The sequence below is a fragment of the Poecilia latipinna genome, unplaced genomic scaffold, assembly GCF_001443285.1.
Source record: "Poecilia latipinna isolate Pla-1442-1.1 unplaced genomic scaffold, P_latipinna-1.0 Scaffold413, whole genome shotgun sequence".
Classification (NCBI taxonomy): Eukaryota; Metazoa; Chordata; class Actinopteri; order Cyprinodontiformes; family Poeciliidae; genus Poecilia; species Poecilia latipinna.
This window is the reverse complement of record NW_015113029.1, coordinates 261,487-283,710: the sequence shown is the minus strand read 5'-3', so window position 1 is coordinate 283,710 and position 22,224 is coordinate 261,487. Positions and strand designations below refer to the sequence as shown.

General features: G+C 37.9%; 1 long non-coding RNA gene across 5 annotated transcripts in view; it reads right to left on the bottom strand.

The window, feature by feature from the left end:
* LOC106950646 (uncharacterized) overlaps positions 1-21,963 on the bottom strand; it is a 74,740-nt gene extending 52,777 nt beyond the window's left edge. The window contains exons 1-5 of one of the 5 annotated variants that reach the window (XR_001425654.1): positions 21,459-21,963; positions 18,313-18,450; positions 17,452-17,565; positions 17,302-17,377; positions 11,158-12,377 (exon numbers count right to left, since the gene is read on the bottom strand). This is a non-coding gene — a long non-coding RNA (uncharacterized LOC106950646). The other 4 variants (XR_001425653.1, XR_001425651.1, XR_001425655.1 and 1 more) reach the window with 4 other exon arrangements.
* Positions 21,964-22,224: the final 261 nt, after the last annotated feature.

Below are 22,224 nucleotides of genomic sequence, written 5' to 3'. Positions count from 1 at the left end.
TTTCTGTTGTAATTGTATGCGTTGTCTTCTATTGGATTAAACTGCAATTCTGTGACGTCAACACGCATTGCTGTTTTTGTGTGGCTACACGTGGCCCGCCGGGAGAACCTGGGATCAGAAGAAGCTCGAGTCAAAAGAGTTTTCTTAAGAAATATTATAACCTAAAATCTTCTTCAACAGCACATAGAAGGGTTTTAAGTTTACGCCATGGCGTCTCAATGTGATTTAGGTCCAGATTTTGGCAAATCCCCTCTAACGCCTGGATTTTGTCGTTTTTCAGCATTTTGGAGGTGGACTCACAGCAAAAATCAAAATCAAATCAAATTTTATTTGTATAGCACATTTCAGCAGCGAGGCATTTCAAGGTGCTTTACATAATTAAAGAAGAAATAAAAACAGTATGTGACATTAATAAATAGATGAAAAGATAAAAACATCAAAAACATCAAAACCCACACTCTGACCCTAATTTAGCCATAAGAAAAAGTTTTAGTCAAAACGCCATTTGACAAGGATTCTTAAACCTCAGAGTTTTAGTGCAGCAGTGCTTTGCATCATCCCCAAGCTGTGTAGGTTATGTGTGTGTTTGAGTTAAAGGTCAAATGTCTCAAGTTCTAAATTAAGGATTTTGTAAAAACAGTTGGTTGCATGAATATATAGCAAGTCAACCAGGTGTGATGGCCTAGATCATCACACTACCTCTACCATGTCTGACAGCAAGATGTTCTTTGAGTCAATACATAAGATGCAACAGGATACCCACCTACCATGTTTCACTGTTGTCTCATCAATCGACAGAATATTTTCCCAGAAGTGTTGAAGATCATTAAGGTGTTTTTGAGAAAACCATGAGACAGACTTATTTTTTGTCAGCTATGGTTTTTGCCACGGTAGGTTTTCTGGTAGGCTAGCTTTTCCTAGGAAGGTTCCTCATTGTTCCATGTTTCGTCCATTTGTGGATTGCAAGCCACTGCAGTTCACTCCAGGGTCAAAGCCTTAGAAATGACTTGACAGACAGACAGATCGATAGATCTTCATTAATTCCTTTGGAAGGTTCAGATGAGTGTGGCATCCATTGGACACATACGATACACACAGTGTCTCCGAGGGAGACATACGAAATAAATGGCAAAAAAAAATACGACGTTAGAGAGCCTTTTCAAGGTTTCCCATCTGTTCTTCGATTTACTAAGACCAGGACAACGGTAAGATGTTTTTTTTTTTTTGTGTGATACTTTAGCTCCACTTATCCTTTGTCTAAAATTAAAACCTGTTTGACAAAATTTCAGCGTGAGAAAACAAAATCTGCCTCAAAAAAGAATCAACAAGGGAGAAAACGCTTGTTCACATCACTGTATATTCCTTATCATATAGGAAGGGTAAATGGTTGCTTTTTTTCGTTTTAAACACTCAGTGGCAGTGCCTCTGTGAGTGTATACTCACAATTCAGCCCGCACATGGACAGAAATGTGATTCCCTCTGTTAAAAATTGCCTGTATAATGAGGAAGTCATGAATAATACAGTAACGGAGTAATAAGTTTCTCATTATTAAGCAGTAATGGCCATTAGGACGGCTCTTTTGTTCCCTCGATACGCAATGCAGCTAATGCTGACCATAAAGGCTCTCCAACAGCGAGACTCTGTCCTGACCTGCTTTGTTCCGTCACTGCAGCATTCTCTTGGTATATCCAATTCTTTCCTGTTCCTTTCTTGATTGATGGGGTTTTATATCTCTTATATTCACAGACAGTTATTTGACATTTCATTGTTCCCAGATATTCAATGATAAATGACATGCCTGCATCGCCCTTTTCCTTAATCCTACTTTATCAATCTAAGATAATGCAGTCCAGCCATAAATTATACACAAATCCACACAGCAGCCGTACATAAAAGCGAAACCCATCTGATAGTCTAAAGAAGACAAGCTTTTTGGTTTAATGGAAATCTTTCTCTCTTTTTTTTTTTTTTTGCCTTTGAAACAGGAGCCACTCCTAAGAGGGCAGGGGAGAGTCTGTTGTTGACAAATGTAGCTTTTGACCTATTGGTGAGAAGACAGGGGCTTCATGGCGTTCAGTCCTGCTGCCATGGATACCCAGTATCAAATCACACCGAGGATCAATACGATTCATTTTCTCCAGCAACAAGTCAGTCATTAATCTTAACATCAAACATGTCAGTTCCTCCGCAGCTGCAGAACGACATTACCTAATCAGGCACAGTCTAATAAACACAGATGTAATGACAGAGATAGGGAGCAGACAGACATCCCTCCCACATTCTTATGTAAGGCTTATTTCAATCACAGCCAGGCTTTCATATATGCCATGCCAGCAGAGCTATTCAAACTTGTTTGACTGCAGCACTGCATATATTACAATGACTTGCTTAGGCAGATGCAAACTGATGAAATTACAGATCTGAGAAGTTTGAAATAATCAGATTCATTGAGGAAAAACAAAAAAAGAAGAAGAAGAAGAAGAAAAAGAAGAAGAAGAAGCAGCAACAACAACCCACAATAATCTGGTGGAAGAAACTGTCTGTGCATATGGACTACAAATTGAACTGTAAGTTCTCATACCTTTTCCACGCTGGATAACAACCTTGATGAACTAGATATTTAGTAAAGCATCAACATATAAGCCGCGAACGACATGCCATTTTTTTACAGTGTTCACGAATCACGGTCCTCGTCTATTTCAATGCTTATTTTACTGGACAAAGTTGTGCTGACAGCAACTAGACAAGGCTTGGTGAGACGGCACTTCACCGAGAAATATTGTTGAATTTTAATATCACAAGCTGTCAAGATCATCTCAGATCTTGTTACATCCCTGCAAGATGCCATACAATACAAACCCTGTGTTAGCCCAAAGATAATCTAATGGAGCTCTCAAACCAAACATGGTAATGGTGCCTCTGTGCATCCAAAACATATATGTATTGGGTGGTTAAACCTTCATCTTCTTTGGTCTTGATATATAATTGGCAAAACAAAGCTATGATTTTTTTTTTTTTTTTCTGGATAAGTTCATCTACCTAGACGCAACATCTGCCTCACCAGAGCTAGTATTGGTTGTACCACAAATCATATGCACCGTCACGGCTTTTCACCAATAGCATTTCCCTATTATGTTGAAAACTTTGCCTTGTACTCGGCTTTAGAGAACTGGGCTTGCTGCTAAGCTTAGCTCACCATGGGGTATTTATGGTTTGAAGCAACCATAAGGTATTAATTTAGAAAGAGCATCATGGTACTTATTAGCCACTTGGTACCTCGTACTTGAAGAGCACTTGTTAGCCTAGATTTGACTTAATGAGAGAAATGGTTTTCATATATTTTTTCTGCACTCTGAGCAAGTACTGTTGGAAATGTCCTCTTTTCTCCTGGCAGCAGTCTAGCACTTCATGCTGCATTGGTCTGCAGAATTTAAAGCACACTTACATAACAGCAACCTTTTAACATATTCTTTGATACTTTTCCAGCACTTGTCCTCAAAATTGGCATCTTTTTGATTCAGCTTAATCAATAAATTCTACCTTGCATTACTTTAAGATATTCAGCCCAACCTTTTTTATTATTATTTGTCCAATGTCCCCACATTCAAGACTGTCTTCCATAGTCAAGTGAATTTCTGTTTCTTACGGTTGTTGATCATTTTAGAGAAAGTTTTCAGTTTTAGCTAAAAGTCTGAATGCTGTTGGTGTCCAAAAATATTCACGAGTCAGCATAGTTGCTCCTTATTTGATAAAGTTCTATTCAATTCAATTTGATTCAAATATTTTATTAATCCCCAAATGGAAAACATAATTTTGTTGTCACTCATATTCACGTTTTTTCAAATGGTGGTTGTGGATGCTAATGACTGTGGGCTGGAAGGGTCTGATGTTGTGGTTTGTATAACAGTGAGGCCTCTAATGTTGCATAACGGTTTCATGGAGAGCATGGTCAGTGTTGTCAATAGTGTTTTTCAATTTTATGAAGAATCCTTCTTTGCATCTCCAGCTATGGAGATGCAAAGATTAGGTACCTTAATAGGTACCTAATCTTTTAGCTTTTATTGTAGTACCAAGATTTCACTATATCTATCTATCTATCTATATATATATAAGCATAACATTTAAGAAACTGTATACGCTTTAAGAAACAATGCTTTTAGAAAATTCCTAGGTTTGGAAATGTTTGCATCCCTTGTGAATATTATAAAATAAATGTAACAAAAAAAAAAAAAAACTTTCACTTTTACTTAAGAAAATATGAGATGTTTAGAAATTTTAAATTTTTAGTTTAATCATCAGTTTCCTCAGGATGTAAATGTGACCTGACATGTCTTAGCAACTGTGCAAAATAGTAAAAGACAAAATGTCAGTGAAGTAAAAAGTTAATTCAAGAAATGAAAATAATTCACTACACAACACCTATATAGAATATAGAAATGAAAAAAAAACTATTATGAATAGGACCAGTAGAAGTAGTAATTTAGTGCTAGTTCATTCGATCTTTTTTCCATCAGTGTATGGATCAGACATATCAAACATAAGCACTACCAGGACTAAATTCAGAATGAACAAAGTGTATATAAATGAAGTCAGAGGAGCACAATAGGTGCAAGAAGCTCCTAGAAAGGAAAGTCTGTTTTTCTACAGATGTATGTCGGCTGTTCATTCAGGCTGTCACTCGGGGTGCGTGACTTCAGTAAACTGGTTGCATTGCAGCAAGGTTCTCCGTTTCATCCATTAAAAGACTGTGATAGAACAAGCTGGTTTACCAAATGCTGACATTCTTTGGAAAGCACAATTAGCACAAAGGCCTACTAAATCCACTGGGAATGCACAGGGGGTGCTGCTAGCAATGCTAACCATTTTAACAATGCTCATCATGCTAAGCGCTAATTAGAGGGGTTCAATATTGACAAAAAACATGAGAAAAATCTGACTCTTTGATGAATGTTTGACCTTTTCAGGTGTTGTGAATAAATGTTAATAACTGGCCTCTGACAGACAATGAGTATTTCATCAAAATGTTACATTTGTTACTGCTGAACTTGTATTTATCCTATAAAAAAAAAACAGTGAGACACATTCTGCCTTCCTTTTTATAGCAAACATTACTGCTCATTTGTGAAATTAATAGAAATATTATTTTAGATTCAGATGGAAACTGGACATTAAATATCTGTTAAGGTATCAGTTTGTTTTTGTGGCACGGTGGAATCTTTGAATACATATTTGATGCTGAAAATGCAATTTGTATGTTGAAAATTTGCATGTGGAAAGACGTTTTCCCACTGAAAGTACAATTATAATGATCTGTTCCAACTGCCCACCTACATCCCTTGTGAAATATTCACAACACTCAAAAGTGTAGTAATTCTCAGCACGCTACAGTCATTAATGTTATACAATATATTTATCTTTGCATAGTTAAAAAACATGTTTAAGCAATATATAATAAAGATAGGGATCACAGTTTCTCTGACACAGCCGACTGCATAATACAGAAGAGATTGCTGAGAGGTATTTTTTGTGATAGATTAACAACTTTTATTACGCTATGTGTGTGTACTCTCCATCTTCTGGTATTTTCAACAAGACCCATACGCCATGTGTTGGCTTACTGCCAAAAGTTGCATATGGCTACAATTTTTGGCAGTACTGACATTCCGCTACCTATAAGTGTTGGGAGCCCTTGCACCACCGTCCCCATGTTGGCTGCCCTTCGAAATGTCTATACACATCATGTTGCATGAAACAATAGTTTAGCTCGAGTTATATGGCACACAGAAGTTGAGCAGTTTTTATAACACTGCAGACCTCTTGATGGTCTGTGCAGACTATATATGGCTATGGAAGTAAATCTCCACCGTCAGTTTCCTCTAAGGACAGTCACAGAGAAAACATGGTGCACAACTCAGAAAAAAAAAAAAGAACATTTGTATCAGTAATGCTGTGGTGCATACTGGCAAAACAAAGCCGGGGATCATAAGAGGCAGGCAGTCTTGACCATAGTTACTAGAGACACCTGTCTAGTTTTATGCTCTTGGGTCCAATTACATCACAAGCATGACAATGTTAGGTTCTGAATGGGAATTCTTGAACCTGGGAACCACAACACAAAGTCTGAAAGCTGTTTTTTGAGGGGACGGTGCACCCATTACATTTATTACCAATCAAAAGTTTGGGACACGCATGACAGATGCAGCCTCACTGATAGACTCATGCCTACTCACGGTGATCCAGACTGCATTTACAGTATCAGTATGTTTGTTGTCATGGAAACATGCTGACTTCTTCTAGTGACTGCTAGGTTAACCTTTTATTCAAGCCTAATACTATATCAGACTTTTTGTCTGGACAACAAGCTATCTGCAAACACTTCCACTGTCTTTCACGGTGTCCGCTATTCCAAAATGGCAGTCAATAAATTAAATTCCTAGAATAAATAAATTTTCCAATGACATTCTAATGTTTTGAGTATGTACTACACGGAGCTATGGGACTAGGAAGCCAAATATCTAAGTATCGGATTGGTTTAACTTTGTTTACAATGTGAGAATTTACTGGTGCTAAGGAGCATAAATTAAACAACACTTGTCAGGTCTGATCCATGAAGAGGGGATGAATATTTCATATCAATCTATATTCTTCAATATTTCATAGTTTGTGTACAGCTTCGGAGACACTTATGTTGGCATTTTTCCCTACATTTCCCTTCATTAAAAGTAATTAACATTAATAAATGCTTAATTCTCATGTTAATCAATACGGATTTCCTTGATAACTATTAAACACACATCTGCAGACTTTGTTTACTTGCTATTACTTCAGTGCACGCAAAGTTAAAAAAAAACATCTCCAGTGTATCATTGATACTTTGTGAGATTGAAAAACAAAAATAGTTCTTATAACTTTTTTTTTTCTTTACCAACATTTGTCCTTGTTAAATTTCTCTGAGGTCATGGGAGCATCTAATACATCCTGTTCTGTATTTAGGCGAGCTGTGTAAGCCCCTTTGCTTCGGCGTAGTTTTCCTAACAAATGTAAACACCTGCATCACTGCTGTGTCCCCACTAATTAAAACTATGTCTGTCTAATGAGAGCCGTGCCTGTCAGGCCTCTCCGCTCACTCAATAAATCACAGCTCTAAAGCCTGCTTTATCCCACACCATACGGAGGTGGCTGCATGCCTCTCTGATATATGCAACACAGACGCTCTGTCCTGATCTCTTGATTCTTCTCGGCATTCTCGGTGAGAATTCATTGTCTTCTCTTGCTGACTCATGGCAGCGCCAATGCAGAGTGGCAGCCCAAACTAAATCTTCTCAGGTGGTGCCATTAATAAGTGAGACTCTCCGTGACAGCAGACACAATCAGAATGATCATTTAGCCGAACCGCATCTCTGTGCCCCCCTGTGACTTCTGGAAAATAATAACCCTTTGTTTTTATTTACACATAATGAATTCTAAACAACGGAAACAACAATCTTCTCTTTCCTGTTAGCCAGCTCTACATATGGCAAATCCTGAGACGGATATTAACCCCTAAACACCTTTTCTGCAGTTAATTTACCAAACTAAACTCAAAACACATGAATTCCATCAAACATGTGTTTACATGCATTTGTTAATGACACAGTTCATTGTAATCTGTATATTCCATGGGGACTTGCAGTGCATTTTAAGTAAGACCTAATTGTCCCTAATGTATACGTTTTCCTAGCAGCTTAACTTTAATGTCATCTTGATTTGGTTTTCCAGGCCTTGCAACGGTCTTTTGAGATGAGTTTTTCCTGCTTTCCCTCCCATCCTTGTCTCTGACTAGGACAGTAGTTTGTGCAATGCATGCAAAAGACAATGAGAACATGAATTTTGAGTGTGATTGAATGGTAAGCATTCAAAGTCAAACTGTATTTTGAACAAATGGGAAAACATCCATTTCTCCAATGTTAGCACTTAGTCTGTTGGTCAATCTTGATCTCTTGACCTTTGATGTCTACAATAGTTAACTATTGACTTTAACATATTGTGGTTTATCATTGTCTGTGCCTAAAATTGGTTGCCAACCATTGGTATCAAGCACCAGTTACTCATGTTTTGTCATTCATAACATACATATATTTTTAAAACGTCTCTGGTACTAGCCTAAATATGCATAAAAGGGGGCCAATGTGCAAATAAATAGATGTTCCAAAAGCTTTGTTGAAATGACTAATTGTCTGGTCCATGGAAGCTGCAGCTGCAGAGCGTTAAGCACCAAGAGCTCCCACATTGTGTGCATGTAAAATTATCTAAAACATTTTACTGGGCGTTGTCACCAAGCTATCATTCTCATCGTCCAATTTTACTTCTTAGCAGCTCACATTTTACCTCTGATCAACAGCTAGGTGCAAAGAAACAGAGTTTGCTATTTTTCCTTGCAGTGACCTGGGAAACCCTTTCAAAGTCCCATCTATCGGACAGAAAGACTTTGACAAATGGCGCGCAAACAGATCTTGGCCCAGATCAACTAGAAATCAGGATGTCTGTTGGCTTTTAATCCTTCGGTGTTGTGGACCATGCTTCTGTGGAGGCAGTTATGCCTGCTTACTCTATCTCCTCTTCCTCTGTTTGTGCTTGACTGCAGAGGCAGCGACTTGAGGCCAGGCCAGCTGCTCTCATTATCTACCTACTCCATAAATACAGGGTTGCTGCATCCGCATGTCGCCAGATCATAGTGCTGCACTCACAGTGAGCCTTGGTCACTTCTCATCAAGGCATGCTTGCTTCCCAAAAAGAAAGGTGCGCTAGAAAGTGCCATGCCAAACCTTTGCATGCCACCAAGCAGAAACAAAATCTGCTATTTTGCGATTGCCAGAAGCAAGTAGGAATGTCTGCTAATAACCAACAAATCTTTGCAGAGTTCCTGGTAATGACGGAAAAAAAACAAAAAAGAATTTTGCAGTTGCGGTGTTTCCATAAATATGAAATGAAAATTTATTTTTAAAATCACATATGAATAAACTTGTTCACACGAAAAGTCATTAAAAATCATGGCACTGATGGATGTAAACAGTTATATGAAATGTATTTATAATTCAGCTCATCACCTATCTGCCATAAGAAGAGACGTCTGCGTCTTATTCTAGTGTTTGAGCAGCAAGCCACTTATTCTTGGGAGCGGCTACATATGCAGCGTTTTGGGGAAATTATAGTCTGCAATTTTGGATTCAACATACAACTTTTTATGAACTGTGTGATGCTGTGAGCTCTGGTGGAGCTAGATACACATTGTCCAAAACGAACAAAAACAACTTTCCACCAACAACTTTCTGTCATCTTTGTTGGCATCCGGCTGTTGATCACGCGGCTCATAAAATGAGAGAAAAAAAAACTGTTTCCATTGCCGTTTTTTGTGAAATACATGGATTTTGATGCGCTTGAATAAAGACCTCATCATACCACAAAAACTTATTTAAAAATAATTTTAAAAAATGTTTTAAAATGGCATGTTTGCATTAAGCAAATTTATTTTCGTAATTTCAAAGTTACGCAATTTTTTGGGTTAATGGACACGCAGCTGCTGCCAGCGCTAGCCTGCTGAATAATAGACAGCTCCAAACAAAAAAATACGATTCTTCACACAGTGCAATGCAGGATGTGACCCAACATTTGGATTCGATTTTGCTCCTTTTCTTTGGCCTTTTCTTGTTGATGCTGTACATTATGGGTCGATAGGGTTTTGCTGGCCCAGAAACTAAATGGTTTTTAATCCACTCCAATGTAGCCTCCATTCTTAGCCACAAGCAAATAAAAATGCGCCAAGAAATCAAAAACGGCCTAATTATGTTTCGGATAACACATCCATTTCTGTCCAAATCACAGAGATGCCAATTTGAATTGGATTAGTATTACCACAGGACATTGGACTTCAGCAAAATATAGTAGGTATATTTATACCTATATACATGAATACATCAACGGTGTGGGGTCAAAAATGTATACAAGATTCCTCCAGGTCATTGTTTTCACCACAATCTAAACAAAAAAAAAAAAAATACAAAAATATATGCTTATATCAATTACTTTGTTTACTACGGTCTCTTTTTTTTTATTTTGATAGAAGTTGAAGTAGTTAAAGCCATGTCTCATTTTATTAAATTCTAGTGACACAACCAATTCATTGCACAAACGCGCAAATTTCTCTTTTTCCAGCAGGTTCGGACATTATTATTTATGAACATGTCCAAAATTATGTGGTTCGAATTGCAAGATGCAAAGTACTTGATGCTGTGGGCAATTTCATTTTAGGCAGTTAAAAATTTATGGCAAGGTATTGCGGCAGTTTAACATCAAAACCTTTTTCTGACTGGTTATAAAAGAATGTGCTTAATGCTTAGTGTCAGCTGATGTTTAGGGATTATATTCATAAATAATATATAACAGAGAATAAAAATTCACACTGAACAATGCTGCACACGTTGTTTGGCCTTACAGAGCATAAAACCAGGTGCAACTAAAAGCAGCAGATATTGACCTTACCTTAGTCATCACCTCAGTAACATGTTTTAAAGTCCTCCGTTTTGAGAATGGCGCCGAGATGGTTTTGAAGTTCCATTTGAAGTCTTAAATGCATCTAAAATAAACATTTATATTCTGTCTAAATTAATACAGATGTCAACTCAGAATGTGGTCAGGGTGCTGCACATGTAAGCACCAATCGAAATTTCATGTCTCAATCAAGTTCCATGTTCTGGACTTAACATGTGCGTTAGAATGAGCGCAGAGAAAAAAAAAAATTCTGTTGCGTGGTTACTGATAGAAGTTCCTGTCGTGCTATTAATGTACCGCTTTAATTTCGCAGGCTGTCTAGACACGCTACAGCCTGAAGAGACTGGAACACAGAAGGGCTGAAAGAGCAATTACTGCAGAAATGTGGCATATGGAGAGAAAAAAAAAATGGCTTCCCAAGGACAAACCAAACTTTGAAACAAAATGAAGTAAAATGCATGTTTTGGCAAATGAACCACCACAGAAAAGAATCATGATTTCAAATGAAAAGAGACTTCTTAGATCCTTTTCAGCCGTAAATATGAAATTGATTATTTTCTTCAATAACATTGAAAGAACATGATGATGAAGATAAGGCTGTAGCTGATTCACAGTAATAGGAGCCGTGATTCAGAACTCGTGATTTTAATAGCAACCGCAAAAAGCGGCAAAGAATATCTTTCATCTGTGGAATTACATGCAACAAACATGTGACATAAAGCTTTTCTAAGCTTCAGCATAGCAATGCTGCTGAAACAGTACCGTTTCGTTTTAGTAGTTGCTTACTCATGGAAATTGTCAAACACCTAATTTACCTGCACATAATGTCAAGTAAAAGTGTTCACACCGTGTCACATCACAGCCACAAACTTCACTGCATTTTACTGGGACTTTTTTGTGACAGACCAAAGTGTAAATGATGACTTAAAAGCTTCAAGTTAAAAACTTGACTTGGACATCAGCGCTCACAAAAGTACAGACCTATAAATGCACAAGAATCCCTCACTGGACAGAGGGATGACTACAACTTAAATACTATGAAAGACAGATGAGGAGGATAACTGATCAGGCAACACAGGTGAAAAAGATGAACTAAATTAACTGAGACGAGGCAAAGTTGAGGAGCTTAACAGAAGAAGTTGACTGGACCGACACTATAGGAATATATGCAAACAAGAACTAAAACCTTACATCAAAAGGGTAACAGAACCTGCTCAACACAAATGAAACTACAAAACATGGGAAGTAGAACATAGTAGAACTGAGGCACAAGGATAATGATACTCAAGGCCAGAGCATGCTAATTTTCTGCCAGCAAATTATTTTGCCTCTGGGCTGGACAGTTTAAATTTGATTTTGGCTTGCATTCTTTTAAATGTTTACCATGTTGTGAGCACTCCTACCCGAGACAACCCAAGTTAATTAAAAAAAATTAAATTGTAATAATTAATTTAACAATTCATCGTCATCATTAATCATAAGGCTGACATGTCACAGTAATCAGTAACAATCATTTTAACAAACTGTTGAGTTAGTGCAAATATGTGAATTAGAAGTAAAATTATTGTCAAACATTAAAAAAAAAAACCTAAACGTCTTAGGAAAAAAAAAATATAATTTTAAACAAATTAAAAGTTTTGTTGCATGTCAGTGACTAAATACTTAAACACTTGGGCAACACTTTATTTAATGTGAGATGCAACACCAACATCACAAATGTAAATCCTCAGAAATTAACTGAAGATCTGAGCATGGGTTTTGCCTTAGATGAGAGTTCTGCAACACCGAGTCATTGTATCAAGTCAGTGGTCACACTCGATGTCCAGCCTGTTTTGTGTTTTCGCCTTACCTGTGCAGCAAACAGTAAATGGATGTCAGATTGTGTATTTCTGACTCTTTATCTTCTGACATATGTAGTTTATGTAGCTTTGGTTTTGTTTATTTTGTGTTGTCATTTTGATGGACTTCCCTCAAGTTTCAGTAGTTACAAGCGACAGGTTTGCTGGCTTTCTGAGGCTCCTCCACAGTTTGGACTCTGGTTTATTTTCCGCTCTTTTCCACTTCCATCAGCCACACAATTTTCAGGGTAGCATTTTCGCTTGTTGTTTTTGGGCCACCAACACCGATATAAATCATTCAAGCACAGCGCCTAACTCAAAAGATAAATCACTCTTGTGTTTGCACATATAAGACAACTTGGTAAAGAACAAATTTCGACCACACCTCAACTTTTTGCTATTTGTTGCAGCCTGCCGCAAAGATTGAAGTTTTACAGATTTCAAAGATGCAATTCAGTGAGAAATCTCCAAGTGAATTGGCTGACAAGCCTGGTGTATCCCAGCATAGATGGCAGTAAGTCCTTAAAAATAAAAAGAAATACAATAAAAAACTACAAATATTAAGAAATGTCTTAAGGAACAACTAAACAGAACAGAGAAAAAACTTAATGGGCTCCGAGAGATAAATTGTCTCCAAGTTAATTCATCTATTTTATGCGTCTCAATTAAAATGGTTTAAGTAAAAGAACACAAACTATTTCACAGGCAACAATCAGACATTTATCAGGGCCATATGTTGTTAGAATGGTTCAGGCAGCATCTGGCATCATTGCTACTCATGAATTGGCTGGCTCAGTGTAGTATAAAAAACTTGTTTATGAGTGGAGTTCACAACTCAAAGAACTTTGGACAGAACATTGTTGCTTGTGGAGAATCAAGCGAATACAGCTCATCTTAATGCTTAATGGGACTCTCTTTGGAAGTGAACAAAAGACATACACAGTTTAGTTTACAGAGATGGGGGGGGGGACACCAATTTCCTTCAAGGTGCAGACTGAGCTCACCTGGGTGGCTCAGCAGAGACAGTCCAGCTTTGCTAGGTTCAATATTGGCATTTTAGTCCTATGTGTCTTTCTTCACTTTAAGCTCAGCTATGCCGTCTTTTTGAATGCTCAGGCCAATCATGTTACACTTAAATGTTTTTAGTGGCCAAACTTTGCTCCTTACTGGATGGGAGAGGAAATGCCCATCCAGATAGGAGCTGCAGCTTTTTTATTTTTTAACTTCTGTTTCCAACACTTCTGGAAGAACAAGAGAGGTACTGAATTTGACATGATTAAAGATGTTACCATCCTTTTCTAAATAAAAATATGATGGTGAGCCAAATTCTGTATGACTCAAATTATATATCTGGAATCTGAATTTATTTTTGATATGACAGAATTGTCAAAAGAAAATGTGCGATGAGCACATTCGCCCAAGACAACTCCAATTTCAGTATTTGTCAGCTATTTGGTATTACTGTTGATCATCTGTCTGTGCTATAATAGTTTGAAGGGCAAAACAGGTGAAACCATTAAAATGTGTGAATAAGAGCAGGTGTTTTAGGAATTCAGACATTACAAAAAGTAGCTTACATGAGGAAAGACAGAAGATAATAAAACAGAGGCAGTGATAAATGAACAAAACTAGATCAACATAGAGCTGTAAGCTTAGCTAAAATGGTTAAAGCAAAAGATTTCTAGAAGATTATGAATTTTCATCACTCCGTTTCAACCTGACTAAACTTAATTTAACACTAGTTCTTGTTAAGAAGTTAAGAATGAAATGGCATAACACAGCTCTGGACCTTTTTTTTTTTTTTACTGCGCTACAGTAAAATGTATTCAAAGATACAAAGTGTCTGACTTGCTCGTCATTTGAATAAAATCTTGATGGAAAAATGAAAAGTAGCTTTAGATGTAAATAAGTGCTGTGGCATTTGAATACTGAAAACACACCACAGCAAATATATGCTGCAATCAAAGCTAAATGCTGTCTGGACCATTTTTTCCCCATCAAGGCAATGATTTCTTTTTTTCTTTTCTTTTTTTTTTTAGAAAAAGCTATGACATCTCAAAGGTTTATGGTACTTTATAGCGCAAAGATGCACTTGATAATTCTGTTTCACTTTGTTATGGAAAAGTTAATGTCAGAATCTTTACATGATTCACATATTGGTAATGAAAGGGATAATTTTTGTGTCAAGAATGTGTTACATTAAACAAAAAAGGCAAACCGGGTATTTTATTACATAATGAATGTTGTTTGCTTCATGTCAGAGCCCGTCCTATTTCATAATTAAGTAATACCAACATCTTCTGAAATTCAGCCGTATCAAAATCTTCCAGCTGACAGATGTAAGGATAAAGAAGAATTTTAAATGTTCTTCCTCCTACTCTATCCAAGAAGTGGTAATGAAGAGGGAGATCACTGAAATTAATAATAGAAAAGTAAAGTCTACATACACAAATAACTAATTTTCTAATGATGATGACAGTATTAGTGGAAATAAAATCATTTGTTATGCCTTCTGTAGCATTTGAATGGTAAGTGCAATTATATAACCTCCATTTTAATTGGAAGAACTTTTTTTTTAATTCATTAATTGCTCCAGGAAATTCAACCTTCAAATTTAAATTCCAATTTGGTCACTGTTGCAATATATGGTTTCGCAGTCACACACTCCTTTCCCTTAATCAGACGGCAAGTGAACATGTCATTTTCATGTTTGATTGAGCACCCTGTTGCTTTCCTTTAACATTGTGCAACAGCAGTCTGACTGAATTGAACTTAATAACATATACTGAGCGAATCCCTTTCAACACAGCAAAAGTGTGAGCTGCAGGAGCCCCATTAAAGGACAGACATGCACAGCAGTGGTGGGTTAATCTGGCATATAATCAGAGGTTCAGAAGAATCTGACAGATCATGTTATTAAATGAATAACCTAGCTCTAAAAGCTTCCCATTAATTTTCACCTGCAGTAAATAGTTCAATCCGTTCAATAATTAGCTACAGCAGCTACATAGTATTTCATTGCACTGAAGTCCGGAGAACAAGAGAAAACTTTGCTTAGATCTGCAACAGTTAAAGTGTCTCTGTGTCAAATAAACTTTTGACGTTTCCCGATTGCCAAGAATTACAATAGATCAACATATAAATAACAAATTTATGCAAATGCATCAGAATGTTCATAACTTGGGGAAACAACATGCAAGAGGACATTCAAGCAATATTGTAGTATTAACAGAACAAAGTCCTGGTCAGAGATATCACAGCAGCCGTTTCTGTTCTTAAAAAAAAAACAAACACTTGATGTTTGGCCTACTCGTATAACCTGTTGTAACAATATGACACGTTTTGACTTTGGTGAAATACTTCCTCTTGAAAAATGTCAGACGTGTCTATCATTCTATAGCAAACTTGGCTGAATGAAGTCATAAGGCGAATTATTGTTGAAAAGATTTGTTGTCTGAATAACATAATGGTGTTGTTTGACATAACTGACAATTTTTTTTTTCCATGTGTGAAAAGAGCTGAAAATGAGTCATGAGGTCAGTTTCAACCCTATATGAGGATCACAGTCAGAGTTGCTGAATAAGTTGTTTTTTTTCTTAAATAAGCACATTGATTTCATTTTGAAATTTTATGATTATTGTCGTTTTATGTTATCTTATTATTGCTATTCCTTCTGGGGTTTTTTTCCTGTTGGTGCCGTTTATTTTATGACTTTTACCTCCATCACCTCGGGACTCAAATTACCAACTTTGCTATCCTACGCTATGATAATAAAGGTGCTAAAGTTTCAGTTACTGTGAGTATTTTGTTCACCATACGCCAAAGTCAAAATGTCAACAACTGCAGGGAAATGGTGTAGTAAAATTTTTCATGATCTCAAACGGCAGAGAGAAACTTCTGAATAGGAAATGAGGCGGCCTGAAGCGTAAATGTCCATTGCACTTGTGTCTTTAAAAGTACTTTCCATTAAATATTGTCAATTTCTTTTTCTCCGTTCCGGACAAAACGTACAACATTTAATTCAATACCAATCCAGCTTGTTTCAACTGTGTATCAAGTTGTTTGTTCCGCCCAATAATTTCAATGTTGCTGCCTCAATGTCAGATTCGAGCACTGGTATTTGTGGGGTGGCAGCAGTAAAACACAACACCAGAGATTGAAGAACCTTCCTGTCTTTTTGCAGTCAGGTTGGAAACGCAGCAAAGTGTTTTGATTTGCTTTTTAAAACGTTCTGCCTCTACACCTCCACTCGACCTCCAGTATTCTTCCATTCTCTCATTGTATTACGAACCATGGAATGGCGACGTGAAAAGACTTGGCATCTTAACTGTATTGTCTTCACAAGGATGTTTTTTTTTTCCCATTCGAGAAAGAAAAACATCTTCAAAAAATGCTTGAAGGCTGATTGTTGATTGCAGTGAAGTTAAAACTCTTCCACCCACCAGAGACTAATTCAAATCTGTCTCCAGTTATTTTAGCGTTTTCCTACAATGACAAAAAAATAAATAAATAAATAAATACAAAACGTAGCCTACTTTTCTCTGATCATTCTAAACTGAATTTAGTATGTGGATTCATGGCTGCATACCTATGTACATTTTGTTGCGGTAAACTTCCATCTATTTTATTAAAATTTTATGTTACAACAAAAGTGAAAAGTGTTACATTCATTTTGCCCTTATTGTCTGACAGGATTAAATATAACCCTTTTATAAATGCAGTTGTTCTGTGAATGTCTGAGGACTGTTAAGAGAACATCTGTGAGCAAACAGCATCATCAATACCACTGAACACACCAGGCAGGTCAGGGATTACGTTTTGGAGTAATTTAGAGCAGACCAGGTCATAAAATAATATCCAAAGTTCTAAAGTTGCGGAGCACTGTTCAAGTCATCATCCAATAATGGAAAGAGTGTGCCATAACAGGAGACCTACCAAGACATTCCCATCCAACTGGCAGGCTGGGTTCTTTTACTGACTCCAAAAAAGTAGTCATGAGGCTCAGCAGGAACTGCAGAGAACCACAGAGTAAAAATACGTATTATGACACAACACTGTTTTGTGTTCCAGAAATTTGATCCTTACAAAGCATGTAAGAGACGAGTCAGATAAACAGATGACGTGCTGCACAAAACTGGACTTTTTCCACTGGAAAAGACATCATGTAGGTTACTTTTCTTCCGCAGGTTCAAAGAGATCCTGGAAGAAAACCAGCAAAACATTAGAGCGCCTTTCAGGAGGAATACAGCCCACAGCATACAATCAGAGCAACTATAGGATGGGAATGCTTTAAAATGTATACAAGAAAAAAAATTTCACCAGATTTGCAAAACTACATTTATGCCAAAGGAGATAGAATATGTGTTCAGATGAGATCCATTTGTGATTAAAGTCCCTGTTTAAACAGACAACCGCTGAGCATGCATTCCACATACTTTTCATTAATCCCACATTACTGTAAAGTTCCAGAAATAAATGTGCTCTAACTCAATACTCTAATTTATTGAATGAATGTCTAAAAGTGTTGAAACTTTCACTATGGTAATTTTGCCTTGAAGTTGTGTTTTGAGCATTTTTCCCCTCTTTCTTCTGTCTCAGTTTCTGTTTGTCTTTGTCTTTATGAAGCACATTTGCCTTTTCATTCTTGGCCTTATTTCTCTTTGACTCTGTCGCTTGTTTGCTCACTGTATTTTCTGCCAGTAATCATTGTGCCCACTGCATCTAAGAGCAAGCTTTTGTCTGCATCTGCGCTTTTCTCGGCCAGTTTGCCTTTCTGCGTCCCAACTTACACATGGACATCCATTACTGGATGAGTGTTTTCTCCTTCTGGAGTGTGAGGCAGCCTTGGATTTTTTTTTTTTTTTTTTTCAATTTTTGTGTGCATGTGTGTTTGCACACTCCATCATTAAAGCTGCTATAAGCTTTAAACACGCTTGCAACACCTACCTCCTGTATTCCGCATTCTGGCCGTCTCCTGAGTCTAACAAGCTGGACTTTCTTGGGAAACCCACAACCCAAACAAGCTAATTAACACCTGAAACCTCTATTTGAAAGTGTTCAGGGACACAGCTTGCCAGATTTTCCCTGCAAAAAGGTAGAAAAACAAAATTACTTCATAATCCTGTCATTTTTGAAAACAGCACATCATATATTTCTTGTTGATAATAAAACAGTCATTGGAATTTAAGCAATTTCAGCAACTCCTACTGCTTTTTTAAAGTGAATTCTTTTTTTTTTTTTTTAACAATGCAAACTTTAGTACTTTATTATGAAAACGGACGCAAACTAATGCATGACTTGTAAGGTTGCCAGTTCATCACCAAGCAGGCCCCACATTGGTATTCAAACCAAGAACTTTCTTGCTGCTACCAAGTGCAGGACAACTTTCAATTTTATTTTGGGAAAATCTCAAACCTAAACTCCAAATTTCAGTGGTTCATCAATCAAAAACAATCATTTACATAGCAATTCATCCCAAAGTGATTTCAAAGTCAGCAAACGTTAATCTTTTTACGACAGAAAGGAGACCTGCATCACGTCCCCCCTTTTGCATATTCTGAAAGGTTTGCATGGTGTTGCATACATCTAAGGAAGGTGTGGCATTACCAGATGTCTCAGCTTAGGCCAGACATCCGCTTTAATGATCTTTCCGAGTGCAGACGGTAGAGAAGATGACAGCCTGCTCACTAATTAATCTGCACAGTTTATGTTGACAAAACATCAGGCTGACATCTGCAGAGAGCTCGCAACACGGCGTTAGCTTGCCAGGCACAGACAGATTGAATACAGTAGCATCCAAACATTGATTAGTTCACCTTCAGAGCTTGAAATCTGATGATTTTGATAATTATTGAAGTTGCGCTTTACATCGTCGGTCCACTTTGGGGAATTAATGCTCGACTTAAATTGTTTATCACACAAAGTGAATTTGAAGTCAATATTGATGAGAGTTCTAAACAGTATTTTAAACTGCTGATTAGAACTCCGTATTCTGAACATCAGCTTACTTTAAACTTCATGCAAGGATCAAATGAAAATGTAATGCATTTACTCAGTTAATTTTCTAACACAACCAGAAGCACGCAGCGCGTTTCACATTTCACACATCCTGTCAAAGCAAAGTATGATCTTGTGACCTGTTTGATTGCTGAAGATAATCCTTAATAACGAAACACTAAACCGAAACCCAGCCAGCATATAGCTGCACGCCGCTGCAATTACAACGAAGAAAAACTGCAGTGTAAATGAAGGCTCCCCCTGTGTTGCTAGACAACAGAAAGAAGGCCAGAGGGTCACGGCAACATGGCTGTCAATCTCACTGCATCGTGTTCTGCCCGGATTGGGTTTAATAACACCCAATGGTTTGATTTCTGAATATGATAGAGCTTCAGTGGAGCTTCTTTTTTCGGATTATCAGGCTTTGTTCCAGAGCGTATTTAGCCGACGGCTCTCCTTAAAATCTCTACAATGTCTCTGAGCTGCTGTTATGGACACAAAATAATAAGATGGGAGGGTTTCTTTTGGATTTCTTTAATATGTTGCTGGCTGCAAGTGCAGCAACATTGTGATTTATGTTTTACAAGTTTATTGATTGACCAAATAACTGATAAAGTCTTTCTCACATTTTTCTTCTCCACTGAAGCACAAGAAAACGTCTGTTCCTCTACAGATAGTGGGACCACTAATGACTGCCTTAAGACTTTAGCTTCATTTATTATGTTAAATATTAGAACTTCAGTTGATTTATGTTTCTTAGGACATCATCTGCCAGGAAAAAATGACAGCAGCCCCATATGTTGATAGAAAACATCATTTTTAAGTCCTTCTTTGCAAATCCTGTCACCATTCAGAATACTGGGAAACACTACCGACTTCAACTGAAATGTCATTATGCTGAAGGTAAGAGCATCAATTCTGCTACTTTTCATAAGTGTGCATGCATTAATTTTCCCTTGACACCGAATTGTGAGGACCTAGACGCACATTTAAAATTCAACAATGGCACAACAAATTGAAGTCTTTTGCTACAAACATGCAAGCTGTTTGAACAACCCAGTGAGCATTTATGGATTATTTCTGAGCAAAGAAAAACAAAAAACAAAACAGAAAGAGGGTTAAAATGCTCCAACCAATTTCGAAGGCAATTTTACAGTGACTCTGCAGAGTTAATGTGAGATGCTCATGTGGGTGCTCATACTGGCACTTTGAAAAGAAAGCAGTTCTAGTCAGACATTACTTGGAATTGGGGAAACTAAAGACCTAAAAAGAATAGAAAGCAAAACTGAAAAATTGAATTTAGAGCTGGCACGACAGGAGAAGTACATTTATACATAATATCCTCCATTAATGGAATGAACTAAGATATGTCGGAATGTATACTAGATGGGAAAACCATTCTGTCAGATTATTAAAATCAAGGCTGTTATGAAGAACATTAATCTGAAACTATAGCTCCTCTTGCAATTTCAGTTTAATGATTCAGTTTCAAATGAAAGAATTGAACAGCTACACTGTGCTGGAGAAATAAGCGAGCTGAAGTGGGGGAGCTTGGGTTTGCAAAAATTTACAAAAAAAAATAAAAATAAATAAAGTTTAACAGTTAGCTGCTTTATCAACTGTCACCCTTAATCTGAATCTCCCCAATTCACCAGTACTTAAAAGTTTTTGCTGTGTTGTCACCCTTAAATTTCTTTCAGTTCATCAGTTGGATTTCAGACAAAAATAACCTGATTAAAAACTGTAGTTTTCCAAAGATGGTTAAATGTATTAGTGGGAAACGGATCTCCAGGCCAACCGGGATACGTGAAAATACGATGAGGTTAGGAACTCAGACACACTGGTAGCACTGGGATGACACACGACACGGGGACAAAATTAACCAAAAAACAACACAGAAACCTAAATCCTCAGTACCCTCCCCTCAAAGAGCAGCTACCAGACGCCCAACAATGTCCAAAAAATAAATAAATAACCCAACCAGAGTGGGTGGTGAGGCGCTGGACCGAGGTAGTACAAAGAACAGAAAACAACTCAGTCCAAAACAAACGGAGCCTGCCGAAAAGGTCCGGTGGGAGGCGACGAAGGAGGCTTACCTTTCGGGAGAGGTCCGGCTGCTGGTGACGAAGGATGCGGACACATCGTAGCTGGTCCGGTTGGTAGCCCAGAGGCCGGGTTGACCCAAGAAGAGACTGCGGAGGGCGGCTGGCAGGCCGCACAGACCCACGAGGAGGCAGCGTGGGGGTGGCCCGGAGGCCGGCTGAAGCTACGAGGAAGACCTGAGCGCCGCCGACAGACAGCACAGGTAAGTGCTCGCTCGCTGCTGGCTCTGATTCTGGGAAGCTAGGCTCTGGCTCGTGGAGACTAGCTGTTAGCGCCGGCTCGTTAGCGACCGAGTCGGGGGAGGCTAGCCGCTAGCTTGGGAAGTTCGCTGGTAGATTCGGAGGAAGGACTGAGCAGAGCAATAGTAGACAGGGATGGATCACTGTGATGCTCGGACGGAGCTGATGGCCCGCTTACTGGGGCTGATATTGCGGCTGGTGCTGGAGACGGAGAGGGGAATGTCTGGCTTAGTGGGCGAGGGTTCTCCAATGGGCTCTTTGCACGTCAATTTACGCGTTTGGGGATAAGCGGCTCGGTCGCTTCCGGTCTACTGAAAATTGCATTTCACTCTTGGTGCTTACAGGGCTTGCCCAAGGTAACAATTAATGATGTACCTCGATCCAAAGCTCCAACAAGTAAGCTGGAGAAAGGTTTTAAGATGTACGCCTTGTTACACAAATACAAAGGTGAATTTTACTTTCTTTGAACTTTTTGACTAACATTAGCTTTAGCTTATGCTAGTATGCAATCTACATCTGA